The sequence below is a fragment of the Empidonax traillii genome, unplaced genomic scaffold (assembly GCF_003031625.1).
Source record: "Empidonax traillii isolate 1590-97213 ecotype Southwest subspecies unplaced genomic scaffold, ASM303162v1 scaffold505:size591145, whole genome shotgun sequence".
NCBI lineage: Eukaryota > Metazoa > Chordata > Aves > Passeriformes > Tyrannidae > Empidonax > Empidonax traillii.
Genome location: NW_020955698.1, coordinates 406045 through 413110, shown reverse-complemented (window position 1 = coordinate 413110; position 7066 = coordinate 406045).

Below are 7066 nucleotides of genomic sequence, written 5' to 3'. Positions count from 1 at the left end.
AGGCCTCTGCTGTGCACTGGGCTGATGAACTGCAGAGGTGCAGGAGATGTTTCTGGGTATCCCAGAGTCCAAACCCAGTTGCTGGCACCTGGAACTCCTGGGTGAAGTTGGCAGGGCCCAAGGGCTGGGCAGGACTCTCTGCTAACAGTGGAAACTCAAGTTCTGTTTGACATTTCCATTCCTCCTGTTGTGCTGTGGGTCTGCCTGGGGCAGCTGCCCAGACCAGCAGAAAGCCAAGTGCTCTTTCCTGCTGCTGGAGCTGTTACTTGGAGTGTTCTATAAATTATTTCCTTTCTTTAGGAAACACTGAGCTCTTTGTGCCCGGAGACACCTTGTGCTTTATGTTCTTGCTTCAAGTGCAGAGGATGCTCCAGTGGTGAGGAGGTCCCACAGAACAAAGATGGGGAAAAGGGTTGTTTTGAACCCTGATGGGGCAGCCACGTGCCACGGCCACGGAGCTCCTGCCACCCCCAGTGCTGCTTGGCCAGCCTTCAGATATAAACCCAGCCTTGGAGAAACCTGTGAGGGTAAATTCCTCTGACCAGCAAAAGTGGACGTTCAGGGACATCCTGAAACTACTCCCTGAGGCACTGACACCTGGGTGGGCTCCAGGAGCTGGTCTGCAGTTCCCCTCTGCCTCAGCCTGCACAATCACTGAGGTTCAGCTCTCTTTAAGCCCCATCTAATTATGCAATTTAACTGCAGCAAGAACAACAGTTTTGCTGAATATGCAACAGCCTCCTGATTGTATTTTGATGTGAGGAGAGAGAAGGAAAAGGCTGTTTTGTTTTAAGTTCAAGCATTTCTCCAGGAGTTGCCTGACGTGGAGAAGGCAGGAGCCCTGTCTCTGGTGTCTGAAGTCACAGACCTTCTCCTGGTGCGCCTTGGATGCACCCACACCCACCTGAACAGAAAGGAACAAACCTTGGCGTTTTTCCTGCCCATTTTTCTTCCGGACTGTAGTTCATTAACTCCAGTACCGCGGTTTCATTAATGTGCATTAACCAATGACTTTCCCATTACCGCTGCTGTCTCCAATCAAAGGCTCATTTATGGAAAACAAGGGCAGAGGGAACAACATGCTTTGGCAGCTGTAAGATCACACGCCCAGAGCTTTATACCCTCTGTCTTATATTTTTATGTTAAAGTATCACGAGCTATTACCATATTTTTCATTATTATTTGTGGCACTAAATACTGCAGCTCCCGGTGCCAGATGGCGAATATTCAGAATAAAAATATTGCGAGGCCAATCTTAGAAAGACTCGATGGGAGGGTAACAGCAACATATTCATCCTCCTCTCTTAATGCACAGAGTTAAAATATTAGCAGACTTAAAATCTGGTTTTCCAATTTAGAGGACTCACAATGATATGCATGCATATATACATATATTTAAATATGCACATATAAAAAATGGTAATTTCTTTCCATTTTATTTGCATGTTTCAAGGGTCTTAACGTGACATGGGCACATCTTCCCCTCACTCTTCACAAGGTTATTTTAGCCGGTAAAGAAAACCAAATAGCTTCGACATGGAAAACAAGCAAAAAACCTTTCCCCAGAAATTGTTATTGGTACAAAATACTTCTTTTTAATATATAAACAGCTTGAGTCCTAAACTTAACCAGATGGAAACGTGCCTACAAAGCGTTGGATCTAATTCAGAAGAGACTGACAGCCAACAGATGAGCCAATTTAGCCCATCCCATGCCAAAAATGGTCAATCATGTTATCTTACGTGTGACTCGACTCTGGCAGATGCCAACTCTATCCAAACAACTTCAAGCATCTCTTTGGAAGACTGGATTATTTTACACACACTTTTAAAAAATCATAATAATGCCTGATTTTTCTGGAAATGTTCCACTTAGTTTCAGCATTTCCCCAAGAGATTTTTATTAATTTATTTTAAGGATAAATCTTTTTATGTTATAGCCTAGCAGAATAAATGCTTTCCAATCCAACAAAGCCTAATTAAAAAATTACTAAATTGCAGTTCAGTGACAGGCCCCCATTTATTTAAATATTCGTGCAGGGAAAGCTTTACACCTGTGCAAACCACTTTAGCTTCTTCCTTAAGCCAAATGTTTACTTTCAGCAACACAAAGAAACACAAGAGTAAGTACAAATTGAAGGTGCTTCCTGAACTCATCACCATCCTGAAAATTAAGAGTAAAGCTAAAATTAAAGGACTTTTTTTGGGGATTTATGGTGATTACAACCAAGGCTTTTCTTTTTTAATTTGTAATTCATAATCTCTCAGTGAATTTTTTATTCCCCTCCTTTCCAGGAGACGTCTGGACAGGCACACTGTTCATCTGCTTCCCACTGCAACAGGACAGGACTTGCACCTCTGCCTCCTCTGTAACCCACACAGTCTGGCCAATATAGTGCTGGTATGCTGGCTTTTTTTTCCCTTCTTGCCCCTAATTTGAATAAGAATAGTAAAAAGGAAAAAAAACCCTACTTATTCAGTGATTAATCCATCCCAACAGCACAGGACCGTTCAATTCCCCTCCAGTGCATCCCATCCCTGGAGTTAAGCCCTGTATCTGCTGTCAGCTTGGGCTCTGCTTAAGCCCACTCTGAATTTCAGCTTCCCACTAACGCTCTGGGAGGTCTCAGGTGATGAGATTTCTCCCTCTGTCGGACTGAGAGCTGCAGGAACCAGTGTAAACACCGAGCAGACCATCACCTTTCACAGGCCACCTCGAAAGGCCCCATTTTAAAAGAGGAACATCTCCAAATCTCTGGGTTGCAGAGAGAGCAGTGCCAGCTTTCCTGCCAGGGCAGCGGTTCTGCTCAAAGCCTGTAGTTAGGGTTGTCTTCCTGACAGCCACGCACAAAGGTGCAATTTCTTTTTCCATTTGTACCGGAGGTAATTGCTGTGCCTGGGTGTGAAGTGACCTCCCTGCGTTCCGGAGCCAGGCAATTATCCACAGGACTCGCAGCCACCTCTCCATTTCCAGCCTTTTTACAGTGTCCTTTGGGATGACAGTCCCACGGTTTTGAGATCCACAGGCGTTCATCTAGACTGAAGCCTGGCCATTTGGAAGGTTTCAGAGATCCTCCTCACAGGACTAACATATATCTCAGTTGTGTGCTCATTTCCTTGCCTTGTTCCTGCTTCTCTCTAACAAGGAGGTGTCAAGGCACGCGGGACCAAAGAACTTGACTGCAGGTCAAGTTCTGGACGTTGGACCGGAGGCAACTCTCCCAGAAAAGGTCAGACACATTGAAAAGATTCACTTGTGCACTTCTCAGGCATAAAACACTCAGTTTTCAGTGGATGTGAAAATACCAGGGTTTAGGAAACCACACCCTGCTCACATCAAACCTGTCCCTACCTAGTCATAGCTAGCTTGTAGATTATAGAATCGTGGAATCGTAAAATCATTTAGATTGCAAAAGACCTCCAAGAGAGAGGATTTGTAGATTATATTGTTCTTGTACCTTGGCAGCACATAGGGCTCCAATTTAGAACCATTCCAAGATGTTTCAGGTAATCCTTACAAAGCGTTGTATTTCTGACTCTTCCAGAAACAGATCAGGGCTCATGATGGGCTCATCAATGGGACTGATCCACAATGATCCCTGTGGTTTGATGTGCCACCGACTGATCCACAGCTGATCCACAACGATCCCTGTGGTTTGATGTGCCACAGAATGATCCACAGCTGATCCACAACGATCCCTGTGGTTTGATGCTCTGTCCTGAGGCTGGTGGGAAGGAATGGAGTCCTTGAAAAGAACCACAGACTGCTGGAGAAGCCTTTGGAAAGAATGGGAAAGCTAAATTTTATCCTTTAAATGGGTTTGGGTGTTTTAAATAATAATTATTCATTTCCTCTGTTTATGGGTCAACGGGGAACTCAACACCTTATACAGCCTCACACAGGCTTATCCCAGTTTGTCTTCAGTTGCAGAGAAATCTCTGAACAGCAAGAGGCAGCTCAGACAGTGCAGGGGGCTTCCCTTCATCCTTGTTTCCACACTCACAGCCCCTGCCCACCTCTGTTGTACGGTCTGTGATTCAAAAAGTGGGTCTATGATGCAAAAACTGTGTTGGCAACACATGGTGGTTCAGCAAGTACAGTTTTTTCTCTACAGCCATGTTCTTTTTTGCACCCATTTTGAAGAGCAGCACTGGCTGATGGGAGTTGTCTGTGCTGCCACTACCTGGTAAACCAATGTCTCCTTCCGTTTCTGTGCCACTGCTCCACCAGGTCTTACAGCAGGTTCAGCAAAGAGAACTTTAGACTGAGTGTGTCTTAAAACAAGTAGAAGTTGCCTGCAAAACATGTAACAAAAACTTTGTTCCACTGCGAGGAGCCACAGACTTCAATCCCAGGGCAAAACATACCATCCAGCAGGGAACCTTCTGGAAGAAAGACTCAGCTCTTCTACCCCACTGCTCACACTGACGCATCTCGCACGTCCGAGGCTGCCTGCACTGAGATGACAGCGGTGCACCCGGAGTTCACAGCTCTCCTGACGCTGCCCATTTCCTTTCAGCTCGTGGCTGAGTTGCTCTGACCCACAAAGCCGTCAGTCAGCGTTCACTGCCCACACAGCCAGCGCTGGGCACCCCGAGCACTGGGCACCGAGGGCTCCCCGAGGCTCCGCTGCCTCCTCTCCTGCTCCCGCACAGTTCACAGGCCAACTGTTTTCACTTCATTACCTCCTGCAGTCAGGGAGAAATAATCTGTTGAGAAACTTCTTTTTAATCTGGCTCAAGTATTCAAATGTGTTCTGGTCACTTATATATAGAAATTCACCTGAAGGACAGCGCAGGTCCTCGAGGGACACCGTTGGCTCCCGCTCAGGAACACAACCACTCCCTTTCCATGAAATACTGCTCACATCTCGCTGCAGTCAGTAGGAATAAAAACAAGTGTGTTTAACAGATGTCACAAACTGTTCCCAGGCTGTCACAGCTTTCCAACATTTTCCAGTGGATTGTTATTACCAGATCCCTGTAAGTCAGCAGCGAGCGGTGCTGCCTCTGACTCCGCTCATCCTGTCCTGACTGATGACGTGAGCTGTCAGACTGTAAACTCAGAGTTGTCAAATAGCTATCATTTGCAGATTTAGTAGAAGAGCTTAACATTCCTTTGAGTGAAGTACTTAAGAGATGTATTCCATGGGATTTATGGGCTGTGAAAGTCTGGGTGGTTTTTAGTTCGAGCGGGATCTCCATAGGACGGCTCCAGTGTCAGTAAAGCAGCTTTGGCCTAAAGCAGAGGCTGCCATTAGACATGAGCTTATACTCACTAAAGGAATTCCACAGAGACTCTGATCTCAAGTCTGAAAACAGCCATTTGAAGGATTTGCTTTTCTAGACACCTCTTTGAACCACATGGACATTTATTTGCTGGAGCTCGACTGCTTTCCAGGAGACAAAATAACGCTCAAAAAGTTTGGAGCCTTAAATTAAAATAAAACAAAGCCCACAAAATAATCAACAAACCCCACTTCTTGTCAGCTTCTGGACCTGATCACCCACTGAAAAGCAGTTTTCTGCATTTCCTTTTTGTTTTCACAAGTGTTATTTGCATTGGACTTGCTGTCAATGATTCTGGTGCCATTTCCATGGGGCAATCCTCTCCATGCTGCAGCACAGTTTCCACTGTTCCCTGTTCCTCCTCTGAACTGGACATACTTAGTACATCTACACATACAAGGGCTGGATGGCTTGACCTGTATGAATGAGGAAGTGAGAGCATTACCCCCTCGTGAATTCCATACACATCTCCTATGAGAGGATACAAAGTGTCGTGAACACCCCACACCAACACCTTCTGTACATGTGGCTCTCGTGCCAGTCAGTTCCTCCCAGTGGGATGCCACTGCACCACGGAAGTATCCAGCTAAATTTAGCAGAATTAGGGGGACTTGTGCACAAACCTCGGACACAAATTGCACAAAGTCCTTGAAACGTCACAGCAACTTTCAGCCATTTTTTGGTACAACAGATTTTGTGACTCGAGAATCCAATACCTGATGGAAATGTCAAGCACCAGTTTTGGCAGGAGCACAGCTCAGAGCAATTGCTTTTAAAAATAACACCTAACGGGGTGTGATGTGGGGTATGATCCCATGCTGTGATGCAGGAGGCCACATTTTAGCCACAGACTTCTACATTTGGTGACAGAAGGTTTCTGTGATCAGCTGAAGATTTCTAACATCAAAAATTCCAGCGGCTCGATAAGAGGTGATGGAGACTGAATTCAATAGTGCCACATATTGGAGTGGTACAGCACTGAAACACACCTTCAGCACACAGGTCTGCTCTTTGCACAGCACAGGGTTCTGGTAAACACTGGTTTTTGGTGGACGAGACATTCAAATTGATCAGTGGGAATCATTACAATCAGACCTCAACAGATCAGAGGGTTGGGAATCACCAACAAGGGGAAGTGCTGGATTCTGCCCCTGGGATGGGGCAATCCCAGATGGATGGACAGAGTGGGAATGAGAGGCTGGGAAGCAGTGCTGGGAAAGGGCCCTGGGCATCCTGGTGGGTGGCCAGTTGGCCATGATGACTCATGATGCCCTGGCAGCCAGGAGGGACATCCCTGTCCTGGGGGCAGCAGGGAGGGGATTGTCCCGCTCTGCTCTGCCCTGGGGCGGCCTCACCTCAACATTGGGGCAGTTTGGGGGGACACAATGGAAGGAGAGATTGAGCCATTGGAGAGTGTCCAAAGGAGGGCAGAGAGATGGGGAAGGGCCTTGATTTGAAGGTGTGTGAGGACACTGAGGGGACTTGGGGTGTTCAGACTGAGGGGAGACCTCCCTGCAGTTCCAACTGCCTGGGCAGGGGCAGAGGAGGGGCAGGACTGAGCTCTGCTCTGGGGGGAGCAGGGACAGCCCCCAGGGAATGGCTGGAGCTGTGTCAGGGCAGGCTCAGGGTGGATCTCAGCAAAAGGTTCTTCCCCCAGAGGGTGGTTGGCACTGAACAGGCTCCCCAGGGCAGTGGGCACAGCCCCAAGGCTGCCAGAGCTGCAGGAGGGTTGGGATGATCCTCTGGGGCACAGGGGGTGACTCCTGGGGCTGGGCCTG